The sequence below is a fragment of the Lissotriton vulgaris genome, chromosome 8, assembly GCF_964263255.1.
Source record: "Lissotriton vulgaris chromosome 8, aLisVul1.2, whole genome shotgun sequence".
Taxonomy (NCBI): Eukaryota; Metazoa; Chordata; class Amphibia; order Caudata; family Salamandridae; genus Lissotriton; species Lissotriton vulgaris.
In genome coordinates, this window is record NC_141696.1 from 155,608,446 (window position 1) to 155,620,827 (window position 12,382).

Below are 12,382 nucleotides of genomic sequence, written 5' to 3' on the forward strand. Positions count from 1 at the left end.
ACCTCATACCTCTCACCAGCTATTTAGGGTCCTGTATCCTACTCACAAAATTACCTTGCATGCGACCTCTCTCTCTACACAAACAACTACTGCACAGGAAGTAGGAAGGCAGAAGGTGGGGCATATTATGCAAATGTATGCTGTCATTGTGCCTTGCAGATTCATGCAGGATTTCTAGATCCTTGCTGGATACAAGAGAGCAGACCTTGTTTCAGATCAACTGTCCCTAGCAGGGAACGTCTGAGCACATGCAGTCTTTTGCTCTCTAGCCCCTGGCCTGGGACTTACCCTCACTGGCTGAGGCGTGAATTTTTGCATACCAACGTTGCATAGATGGTACGTATGTGGTCGGTTTGGGATGGGTGGGAGGTCAAAAGCAGGGAAAAGTATGTCGCCTTCACTTCTAGTCTCCTCTTCTAGGCCTACCTGCCGTTCACTCACTCTGTCTTTGTTTCATTCTCTCCTTCCTCAACACCCCTTCTCACTCACTCGCTCTATCACTTGTGCTCTTTCCCCTTGCTCTGCATTTCATAGTGGAAACATCTCTTGAATGGAGCATTAGAAAATGAGATTACATAAAATTAACAATCTACTTATTGGAAACCAAAAATATCACAAGTCTGAATGTAACCCATTTCATTAATAAAAGGGACTTTTTAAGCACCCCCCAAAAAACACATAAAACACCACGAGTGCTAGAAGAATATTATACGAGCTTGAAGACAGAATTGGGCAAATTAATTTGCAGTTGAAACTGAAGTTGTTACTTATTCAGATATTATATGCACTGCCAATTTTTAGCTGAGATTCTAAAAGAACTCAGAGACAAAATGGACTTAAAGGTTTGTCAGAAGTGGGATTCGAACCCACGCCTCCAGGAGAGACTACGGACTTAACGCAGCGCCTTAGACCACTCCGCCATCCTGACCACACGTTGCTTGATCATCTACAGAGAGGGAAAGATATTGTGAACCAAAAAAAGCACACATCTTAGGTCATGAGTGGCTAGAGCAAGAAAAAAACTCACTGCACTTTTCCAAGTAGACAACCATATAAGCCCATGTGAGGGAAATGATCTGATTTTTTCTCTCCCAAGAAAAAAGTAGAGTAAACACACAATTGTCAGAAGTGGGATTTGAACCCACGCCTCCAGAAGAGACTGCGACCTGAACGCAGCGCCTTAGACCACTCGGCCATCCTGACTTGCATTTGTGGAACCTTCCACAGGCCAGACAGCCATGCAAGTGGGGTACCGAAAAGGCATGCCCTCAATTTATTTATCCTATTATAAGTACTTCCAACAGATCTTTGAACAATCCATAGAGAGCAGTACCTATGAAGAACTCTTTAGACCTTTAAGGCGTACAAAGAGAAAGTGCTATTAACCAGCCACTTGAAAGGCCCAAAGCTGCTTTGAAATTGAGTCAACAGCCACCTCTTGGCTAGCTAAAGCAAATTCAACAAGGAATTTCAATGTCACAACATAGGGTGGAATACGCAAATCTAAGCAGCCCCTGATCACAGCCCTGAGGAAATTGCCGTAAGTGTGCTGGAGTCCAACTGTCTACCAGATGCTAGGCATTCTTCCATATTTGCATGGCCTGTCTGGCCAGGGCATACAAGAGCGTGACTCTTCCAGATGATCTCTTACATGGGTCCTATGCTCATATAGTAAGGACTGCACTTTGTCAGCAAGACTTTATACAACCGAAATATATGAGAAACCCCAGCTCTCTTGACTAGATGATGACGGAATCACATCCCAGGTGAAGACCAACAGATGCAACTTCCATCAGATGTTAACCTGAAAAAGGAGATTACATCTCCAAAAGTCATGTCAGAAGTGGGATTCGAACCCACGACTCCAGAGGAGACTGCGGCCTAAACACAGCTCCTTAGACCACTCGGCCATCCTGACAGTGCAGAGTCTTTAGAAATGTATAAAAGTCACTCAGAAATTTCTGCCTCCATGCAAGCCTGAAATAATTTAAACCTTCAAACACAAGGTGCAACTTTATGCACAGGACAATAAACACAGAAGATCACATGTGAAAGTATTTCATTTCACAGGTGTACAATTTTTATGCTTTTAGAATACCTCATACCTCTCACCAGCTATTTAGGGTCCTGTATCCTACTCACAAAATTACCTTGCCTGCGACCTCTCTCTCTACACAAGCAACTACTGCACAGGAAGTAGGAAGGCAGAAGGTGGGGCATATTATGCAAATGTATGCTGTCATTGTGCCTTGCAGATTCATGCAGGATTTCTAGATCCTTGCTGGATACAAGAGAGCAGACCTTGTTTCAGATCAACTGTCCCTAGCAGGGAACGTCTGAGCACATGCAGTCTTTTGCTCTCTAGCCCCTGGCCTGGGACTCACCCTCACTGGCTGAGGCGTGAATTTCTGCATACCAACGTTGCATAGATGGTACGTTTGTGGTCGGTTTGGGATGGGTGGGAGGTCAAAAGCAGGGAAAAGTATGTCGCCTTCACTTCTAGTCTCCTCTTCTAGGCCTACCTGCCGTTCACTCACTCTGTCTTTGTTTCATTCTCTCCTTCCTCAACACCCCTTCTCACTCACTCGCTCTATCACTTGTGATCTTTCCCCTTGCTCTGCATTTCATAGTGGAAACATCTCTTGAATGGAGCATTAGAAAATGAGGTTACATAAAATTAACAATCTACTTATTGGAAACCAAAAATATCACAAGTCTGAATGTAACCCATTTCATTAATAAAAGGGACTTTTTAAGCACCCCCCAAAAAACACATAAAACACCACGAGTGCTAGAAGAATATTACACGAGCTTGAAGACAGAATTGGGCAAATTAATTTGCAGTTGAAACTGAAGTTTGTTACTTATTCAGATATTTTATGCACTGCCAATTTTTAGCTGAGATTCTAAAAGAACTCAGAGACAAAATGGACTTAAAGTTTTGTCAGAAGTGGGATTCGAACCCTCGCCTCCAGGAGAGACTGCGGCCTTAACGCAGCGCCTTAGACCACTCGGCCATCCTGACCACATGTTGCTTGATCATCTACAGAGAGGGAAAGATATTGTGAACCAAGAAAAGCACACATCTTAGGTCATGAGTGGCTAGAGCAAGAAAAAAACTCACTGCACTTTTCCAAGTAGACAACCATATAAGCCCATGTGAGGGAAATGATCTATTTTTTTCTCTCTCAAGAAAAAAGTAGAGTAAACACACAATTGTCAGCAGTGGGATTTGAACCCACGCCTCCAGAAGAGACTGCGACCTGAACGCAGCGCCTTAGACCACTCGGCCATCCTGACTTGCATTTGTGGAACCTTCCACAGGCCAGACAGCCATGCAAGTGGGGTACCGAAAAGGCATGCCCTCAATTTATTTATCCTATTATAAGTACTTCCAACAGATCTTTGAACAATCCATAGAGAGCAGTACCTATGAAGAACTCTTTAGACCTTTAAGGCGTACAAAGAGAAAGTGCTATTAACCAGCCACTTGAACGGCCCAAAGCTGCTTTGAAATTGAGTCAACAGCCACCTCTTGGCTAGCTAAAGCAAATTCAACAAGGAATTTCAATGTCACAACATAGGGTGGAATACGCAAATCTAAGCAGCCCCTGATCACAGCGCTGAGGAAATTGCCGTAAGTGTGCTGGAGTCCAACTGTCTACCAGATGCTAGGCATTCTTCCATATTTGCATTGCCTGTCTGGCCAGGGCATACAAGAGCATGACTCTTCCAGATGAGCTCTTACATGGGTCCTATGCTCATATAGTAAGGACTGCACTTTGTCAGCAAGACTTTATACAACCGAAATATATGAGAAACCCCAGCTCTCTTGACTAGATGAGGACGGAATCACATCCCAGGTGAAGACCAACAGATGCAACTTCCATCAGATGTTAACCTGAAAAAGGAGATTACATCTCCAAAAGTCATGTCAGAAGTGGGATTCGAACCCATGTCTCCAGAGGAGACTGCGGCCTAAACACAGCGCCTTAGACCACTCGGCCATCCTGACAGTGCAGAGTCTTAAGAAATGTATAAAAGTCACTCAGAAATTTCTGCCTCCATGCAAGCCTGAAATAATTTAAACCTTCAAACACAAGGTGCAACTTTATGCACAGGACAATAAACACAGAAGACCACATGTGAAAGCATTTCATTTCACAGGTGTACAATTTTTATGCTTTTAGAATACCTCATACCTCTCACCAGCTATTTAGGGTCCTGTATCCTACTCACAAAATTACCTTGCATGCGACCTCTCTCTCTACACAAACAACTACTGCACAGGAAGTAGGAAGGCAGAAGGTGGGGCATATTATGCAAATGTATGCTGTCATTGTGCCTTGCAGATTCATGCAGGATTTCTAGATCCTTGCTGGATACAAGAGAGCAGACCTTGTTTCAGATCAACTGTCCCTAGCAGGGAACGTCTGAGCACATGCAGTCTTTTGCTCTCTAGCCCCTGGCCTGGGACTTACCCTCACTGGCTGAGGCGTGAATTTCTGCATACCAACGTTGCATAGATGGTACGTATGTGGTCGGTTTGGGATGGGTGGGAGGTCAAAAGCAGGGAAAAGTATGTCGCCTTCACTTCTAGTCTCCTCTTCTAGGCCTACCTGCCGTTCACTCACTCTGTCTTTGTTTCATTCTCTCCTTCCTCAACACCCCTTCTCACTCACTCGCTCTATCACTTGTGCTCTTTCCCCTTGCTCTGCATTTCATAGTGGAATCATCTCTTGAATGGAGCATTAGAAAATGAGGTTACATAAAATTAACAATCTACTTATTGGAAACCAAAAATATCACAAGTCTGAATGTAACCCATTTCATTAATAAAAGGGACTTTTTAAGCACCCCCCAAAAAACACATAAAACACCACGAGTGCTAGAAGAATATTATACGAGCTTGAAGACAGAATTGGGCAAATTAATTTGCAGTTGAAACTGAAGTTTGTTACATATTCAGATATTATATGCACTGCCAATTTTTAGCTGAGATTCTAAAAGAACTCAGAGACAAAATGGACTTAAAGGTTTGTCAGAAGTGGGATTCGAACCCACGCCTCCAGGAGAGACTGCGGACTTAACGCAGCGCCTTAGACCACTCGGCCATCCTGACCACACGTTGCTTGATCATCTACAGAGAGGGAAAGATATTGTGAACCAAAAAAAGCACACATCTTAGGTCATGAGTGGCTAGAGCAAGAAAAAAACTCACTGCACTTTTCCAAGTAGACAACCATATAAGCCCATGTGAGGGAAATGATCTGATTTTTTCTCTCCCAAGAAAAAAGTAGAGTAAACACACAATTGTCAGAAGTGGGATTTGAACCCACGCCTCCTGAAGAGACTGCGACCTGAACGCAGCGCCTTAGACCACTCGGCCATCCTGACTTGCATTTGTGGAACCTTCCACAGGCCAGACAGCCATGCAAGTGGGGTACCGAAAAGGCATGCCCTCAATTTATTTATCCTATTATAAGTACTTCCAACAGATCTTTGAACAATCCATAGAGAGCAGTACCTATGAAGAACTCTTTAGACCTTTAAGGCGTACAAAGAGAAAGTGCTATTAACCAGCCACTTGAAAGGCCCAAAGCTGCTTTGAAATTGAGTCAACAGCCACCTCTTGGCTAGCTAAAGCAAATTCAACAAGGAATTTCAATGTCACAACATAGGGTGGAATACGCAAATCTAAGCAGCCCCTGATCACAGCCCTGAGGAAATTGCCGTAAGTGTGCTGGAGTCCAACTGTCTACCAGATGCTAGGCATTCTTCCATATTTGCATGGCCTGTCTGGCCAGGGCATACAAGAGCATGACTCTTCCAGATGAGCTCTTACATGGGTCCTATGCTCATATAGTAAGGACTGCACTTTGTCAGCAAGAATTTATACAACCGAAATATATGAGAAACCCCAGCTCTCTTGACTAGATGAGGACGGAATCACATCCCAGGTGAAGACCAACAGATGCAACTTCCATCAGATGTTAACCTGAAAAAGGAGATTATATCTCAAAAAGTCATGTCAGAAGTGAGATTTGAACCCACACCTCCAGAGGAGACTGCGGCCTAAACACAGCGCCTTAGACCACTCGGCCATCCTGACACTGAAGAGTCTTAAGAAATGTATAAAAGTCACTCAGAAATTTCTGCCTCCATGCAAGCCTGAAATAATTTAAACCTTCAAACACAAGGTGCAACTTTATGCACAGGACAATAAACACAGAAGATCACATGTGAAAGCATTTCATTTCACAGGTGTACAATTTTTATGCTTTTAGAATACCTCATACCTCTCACCAGCTATTTAGGGTCCTGTATCCTACTCACAAAATTACCTTGCCTGCGACCTCTCTCTCTAAACAAACAACTACTGCACAGGAAGTAGGAAGGCAGAAGGTGGGGGATATTATGCAAATGTATGCTGTCATTGTGCCTTGCAGATTCATGCAGGATTTCTAGATCCTTGCTGGATACAAGAGAGCAGACCTTGTTTCAGATCAACTGTCCCTAGCAGGGAACGTCTGAGCACATGCAGTCTTTTGCTCTCTAGCCCCTGGCCTTGGACTCACCCTCACTGGCTGAGGCGTGAATTTCTGCATACCAACGTTGCACAGATGGTACGTTTGTGGTCGGTTTGGGATGGGTGGGAGGTCAAAAGCAGGGAAAAGTATGTCGCCTTCACTTCTAGTCTCCTCTTCTAGGCCTACCTGCCGTTCACTCACTCTGTCTTTGTTTCATTCTCTCCATCCTCAACACCCCTTCTCACTCACTCGCTCTATCACTTGTGCTCTTTCCCCTTGCTCTGCATTTCATAGTGGAAACATCTCTTGAATGGAGCATTAGAAAATGAGGTTACATAAAATTAACAATCTACTTATTGGAAACCAAAAATATCACAAGACTGAATGTAACCCATTTCATTAATAAAAGGGACTTTTTAAGCACCCCCCAAAAAACACATAAAACAGCACGAGTGCTAGAAGAATATTATACGAGCTTGAAGACAGAATTGGGCAAATTAATTTGCAGTTGAAACTGAAGTTTGTTACTTATTCAGATATTATATGCACTGCCAATTTTTAGCTGAGATTCTAAAAGAACTCAGAGACAAAATGGACTTAAAGTTTTGTCAGAAGTGGGATTCGAACCCACGTCTCCAGGAGAGACTGCGGCCTTAACGCAGCGCCTTAGACCACTCGGCCATCCTGACCACATGTTGCTTGATCATCTACAGAGAGGGAAAGATATTGTGAACCAAAAAAAGCACACATCTTAGGTCATGAGTGGCTAGAGCAAGAAAAAAACTCACTGCACTTTTCCAAGTAGACAACCATATAAGCCCATGTGAAGGAAATGATCAGATTTTTTTCTCTCTCAAGAAAAAAGTAGAGTAAACACACAATTGTCAGAAGTGGGATTTGAACCCACACCTCCAGAAGAGACTGCGACCTGAACGCAGCGCCTTAGACCACTCGGCCATCCTGACTTGCATTTATAGAACCTTCCACAGGCCAGACAGCCATGCAAGTGGGGTACCGAAAAGGCATGCCCTCAATTTATTTATCCTATTATAAGTACTTCCAACAGATCTTTGAACAATCCATAGAGAGCAGTACCTATGAAGAACTCTTTAGACCTTTAAGGCGTACAAAGAGAAAGTGCTATTAACCAGCCACTTGAAAGGCCCAAAGCTGCTTTGAAATTGAGTCAACAGCCACCTCTTGGCTAGCTAAAGCAAATTCAACAAGGAATTTCAATGTCACAACATAGGGTGGAATACGCAAATCTAAGCAGCCCCTGATCACAGCCCTGAGGAAATTGCCGTAAGTGTGCTGGAGTCCAACTGTCTACCAGATGCTAGGCATTCTTCCATATTTGCATGGCCTGTCTGGCCAGGGCATACAAGAGCATGACTCTTCCAGATGAGCTCTTACATGGGTCCTATGCTCATATAGTAAGGACTGCACTTTGTCAGCAAGAATTTATACAACCGAAATATATGAGAAACCCCAGCTCTCTTGACTAGATGAGGACGGAATCACATCCCAGGTGAAGACCAACAGATGCAACTTCCATCAGATGTTAACCTGAAAAAGAAGATTATATCTCAAAAAGTCATGTCAGAAGTGAGATTTGAACCCACACCTCCAGAGGAGACTGCGGCCTAAACACAGCGCCTTAGACCACTCGGCCATCCTGACACTGAAGAGTCTTAAGAAATGTATAAAAGTCACTCAGAAATTTCTGCCTCCATGCAAGCCTGAAATAATTTAAACCTTCAAACACAAGGTGCAACTTTATGCACAGGACAATAAACACAGAAGATCACATGTGAAAGCATTTCATTTCACAGGTGTACAATTTTTATGCTTTTAGAATACCTCATACCTCTCACCAGCTATTTAGGGTCCTGTATCCTACTCACAAAATTACCTTGCCTGCGACCTCTCTCTCTAAACAAACAACTACTGCACAGGAAGTAGGAAGGCAGAAGGTGGGGGATATTATGCAAATGTATGCTGTCATTGTGCCTTGCAGATTCATGCAGGATTTCTAGATCCTTGCTGGATACAAGAGAGCAGACCTTGTTTCAGATCAACTGTCCCTAGCAGGGAACGTCTGAGCACATGCAGTCTTTTGCTCTCTAGCCCCTGGCCTTGGACTCACCCTCACTGGCTGAGGCGTGAATTTCTGCATACCAACGTTGCACAGATGGTACGTTTGTGGTCGGTTTGGGATGGGTGGGAGGTCAAAAGCAGGGAAAAGTATGTCGCCTTCACTTCTAGTCTCCTCTTCTAGGCCTACCTGCCGTTCACTCACTCTGTCTTTGTTTCATTCTCTCCATCCTCAACACCCCTTCTCACTCACTCGCTCTATCACTTGTGCTCTTTCCCCTTGCTCTGCATTTCATAGTGGAAACATCTCTTGAATGGAGCATTAGAAAATGAGGTTACATAAAATTAACAATCTACTTATTGGAAACCAAAAATATCACAAGACTGAATGTAACCCATTTCATTAATAAAAGGGACTTTTTAAGCACCCCCCAAAAAACACATAAAACAGCACGAGTGCTAGAAGAATATTATACGAGCTTGAAGACAGAATTGGGCAAATTAATTTGCAGTTGAAACTGAAGTTTGTTACTTATTCAGATATTATATGCACTGCCAATTTTTAGCTGAGATTCTAAAAGAACTCAGAGACAAAATGGACTTAAAGTTTTGTCAGAAGTGGGATTCGAACCCACGTCTCCAGGAGAGACTGCGGCCTTAACGCAGTGCCTTAGACCACTCGGCCATCCTGACCACATGTTGCTTGATCATCTACAGAGAGGGAAAGATATTGTGAACCAAAAAAAGCACACATCTTAGGTCATGAGTGGCTAGAGCAAGAAAAAAACTCACTGCACTTTTCCAAGTAGACAACCATATAAGCCCATGTGAAGGAAATGATCAGATTTTTTTCTCTCTCAAGAAAAAAGTAGAGTAAACACACAATTGTCAGAAGTGGGATTTGAACCCACACCTCCAGAAGAGACTGCGACCTGAACGCAGCGCCTTAGACCACTCGGCCATCCTGACTTGCATTTATAGAACCTTCCACAGGCCAGACAGCCATGCAAGTGGGGTACCGAAAAAGCATGCCCTCAATTTATTTATCCTATTATAAGTACTTCCAACAGATCTTTGAACAATCCATAGAGAGCAGTACCTATGAAGAACTCTTTATGCCTTTAAGGCGTACAAAGAGAAAGTGATATTAACCAGCCACTTGAACGGCCCAAAGCTGCTTTGAAATTGAGTCAACAGCCACCTCTTGGCTAGCTAAAGCAAATTCAACAAGGAATTTCAATGTCACAAATAGGGTGGAATACGCAAATCTAAGCAGCCCCTGATCACAGCCCTGAGGAAATTGCCGTAAGTGTGCTGGAGTCCAACTGTCTACCAGATGCTAGGCGTTCTTCCATATTTGCATGGCCTGTCTGGCCAGGGCATACAAGAGCATGACTCTTCCAGATGAGCTCTTACATGGGTCCTATGCTCATATAGTAAGGACTGCACTTTGTCAGCAAGACTTTATACAACCGAAATATATGAGAAACCCCAGCTCTCTTGACTAGATGAGGACGGAATCACATCCCAGGTGAAGACCAACAGATGCAACTTCCATCAGATGTTAACCTGAAAAAGGAGATTACATCTCCAAAAGTCATGTCAGAAGTGGGATTCGAACCCACGCCTCCAGAGGAGACTGCGGCCTAAACACAGCACCTTAGACCACTCGGCCATCCTGACAGTGCAGAGTCATAAGGAATGTATAAAAGTCACTCAGAAATTTCTGCCTCCATGCAAGCCTGAAATAATTTAAACCTTCAAACACAAGGTGCAACTTTATGCACAGGACAATAAACACAGAAGATCACATGTGAAAGCATTTCATTTCACAGGTGTACAATTTTTATGCTTTTAGAATACCTCATACCTCTCACCAGCTATTTAGGGTCCTGTATCCTACTCACAAAATTACCTTGCATGCGACCTCTCTCTCTACACAAACAACTACTGCACAGGAAGTAGGAAGGCAGAAGGTGGGGCATATTATGCAAATGTATGCTGTCATTGTGCCTTGCAGATTCATGCAGGATTTCTAGATCCTTGCTGGATACAAGAGAGCAGACCTTGTTTCAGATCAACTGTCCCTAGCAGGGAACGTCTGAGCACATGCAGTCTTTTGCTCTCTAGCCCCTGGCCTTGGACTCACCCTCACTGGCTGAGGCGTGAATTTCTGCATACCAACGTTGCACAGATGGTACGTTTGTGGTCGGTTTGGGATGGGTGGGAGGTCAAAAGCAGGGAAAAGTATGTCGCCTTCGGATATATGATGTTACAACGCGGACTTTTACTCCGCATACCGTTACAACGCGGTTTTTACAACGCGGATCATGTAACAACGCATGTATTTACAACGCATTTTTTTACAACGCAGGTACCTTTACAACGCAGACCATTACAACGTAAGTATTGGTAAGTATATATTAATAAGAATAATATAATAGTAACTTAATTTTAAAAGTATAATTTAAGTATAGTTTAATGTAATTTTAAATAATTTAATTTCCGTTAATTAATTTAAATTTAAATTAATGTTACTTTATTTTTACCATGTACCCCTGTACCCCAGAAACTCTAAACTGACCCTAAACACCCCAAAAAAATAAAGTAATTTTTTTAAATATAATTAAAATTAATTATTGTAAATTAAAAAAATTATAACTTTATTATTTACCCTGTACCCCTGTACCCCAAAAACTCAAAACTGACCCTCAACCCCAAAAATAATGCAAAGTAATTTAATTTAATTTATTTACTATTAAATAATTTAAATTAAAATTAAATTTAATTTATTTTTACCCTGTACCCCAAAAACTAAAAACTGACCCTGAACCCTAAAAATACCCCTTTACCCAAAAACTAAAAACTGACCCTGAACCCTAAAAATACCCCTTTACCCAAAAACTAAAAACTGACCCTGAACCCTAAAAATACCCCTTTACCCAAAAACTGAAAACTGACCCTGAACCCTAAAAATACCCCTTTACCCAAAAACTAAAAACTGACCCTGAACCCTAAAAATACCCCTTTACCCAAAAACTAAAAACTGACCCTGAACCCTAAAAATACCCCTTTACCCAAAAACTGAAAACTGACCCTGAACCCTTAAAATACCCCTTTACCCAAAAACTAAAAACTGACCCTGAACCCTAAAAATACCCCTTTACCCAAAAACTAAAAACTGACCCTGAACCCTAAAAATACCCCTTTACCCAAAAACTAAAAACTGACCCTGAACCCTAAAAATACCCCTTTACCCAAAAACTGAAAACTGACCCTGAACCCTAAAAATACCCCTTTACCCAAAAACTAAAAACTGACCCTGAACCCTAAAAATACCCCTTTACCCAAAAACTGAAAACTGACCCTGAACCCTAAAAATACCCCTTTACCCAAAAACTGAAAACTGACCCTGAACCCTAAAAATACCCCTTTACCCTAAAACCCAAAACTGACCCTAACCCCTAAAAATACCCCTTTACCCTAAAACCCAAAACTGACCCTAACCCCTAAAAATACCCCTTAACCCCAAACATATAACATTTAAAATATAACTATATACTTACCAATACTTACGTTGTAATGGTATGCGTTGTAAAGATACCTGCGTTGTAAAAAAATGCGTTGTAAAAACATGAGTTGTAACAGTATCCGCGTTGTAATGGATGCGTTGTAACAGTAGTGCGTTGTAAAAAATGCGTTGTAACAAGTGCACACCGTCGCCTTCACTTCTAGTCTCCTCTTCTAGGCCTACTGCC

At 42.5% G+C, this 12,382-nt stretch overlaps 9 non-coding genes across 9 annotated transcripts; all 9 read right to left on the reverse strand.

Annotated features, from left to right (window-relative positions):
• Positions 1-1,120: 1,120 nt before the first annotated feature.
• On the reverse strand, positions 1,121-1,203 carry TRNAL-CAG (transfer RNA leucine (anticodon CAG)). The gene has a single exon. It is a non-coding gene; the product is annotated as a tRNA-Leu (tRNA).
• Positions 1,204-3,217: 2,014 nt separating this feature from the next.
• Positions 3,218-3,300, reverse strand: TRNAL-CAG (transfer RNA leucine (anticodon CAG)). The gene has a single exon. It is a non-coding gene; the product is annotated as a tRNA-Leu (tRNA).
• A 1,739-nt stretch (positions 3,301-5,039) lies between these two features.
• TRNAL-AAG (transfer RNA leucine (anticodon AAG)) lies at positions 5,040-5,122 on the reverse strand. The gene has a single exon. It is a non-coding gene; the product is annotated as a tRNA-Leu (tRNA).
• A 192-nt stretch (positions 5,123-5,314) lies between these two features.
• On the reverse strand, positions 5,315-5,397 carry TRNAL-CAG (transfer RNA leucine (anticodon CAG)). Its single transcript has one exon. It is a non-coding gene; the product is annotated as a tRNA-Leu (tRNA).
• Positions 5,398-7,136: 1,739 nt separating this feature from the next.
• Positions 7,137-7,219, reverse strand: TRNAL-AAG (transfer RNA leucine (anticodon AAG)). The gene has a single exon. It is a non-coding gene; the product is annotated as a tRNA-Leu (tRNA).
• A 193-nt stretch (positions 7,220-7,412) lies between these two features.
• Positions 7,413-7,495, reverse strand: TRNAL-CAG (transfer RNA leucine (anticodon CAG)). The gene has a single exon. It is a non-coding gene; the product is annotated as a tRNA-Leu (tRNA).
• Positions 7,496-9,234: 1,739 nt separating this feature from the next.
• TRNAL-AAG (transfer RNA leucine (anticodon AAG)) lies at positions 9,235-9,317 on the reverse strand. The gene has a single exon. It is a non-coding gene; the product is annotated as a tRNA-Leu (tRNA).
• A 193-nt stretch (positions 9,318-9,510) lies between these two features.
• On the reverse strand, positions 9,511-9,593 carry TRNAL-CAG (transfer RNA leucine (anticodon CAG)). Its single transcript has one exon. It is a non-coding gene; the product is annotated as a tRNA-Leu (tRNA).
• Positions 9,594-10,224: 631 nt separating this feature from the next.
• Positions 10,225-10,307, reverse strand: TRNAL-UAG (transfer RNA leucine (anticodon UAG)). Its single transcript has one exon. It is a non-coding gene; the product is annotated as a tRNA-Leu (tRNA).
• Positions 10,308-12,382: the final 2,075 nt, after the last annotated feature.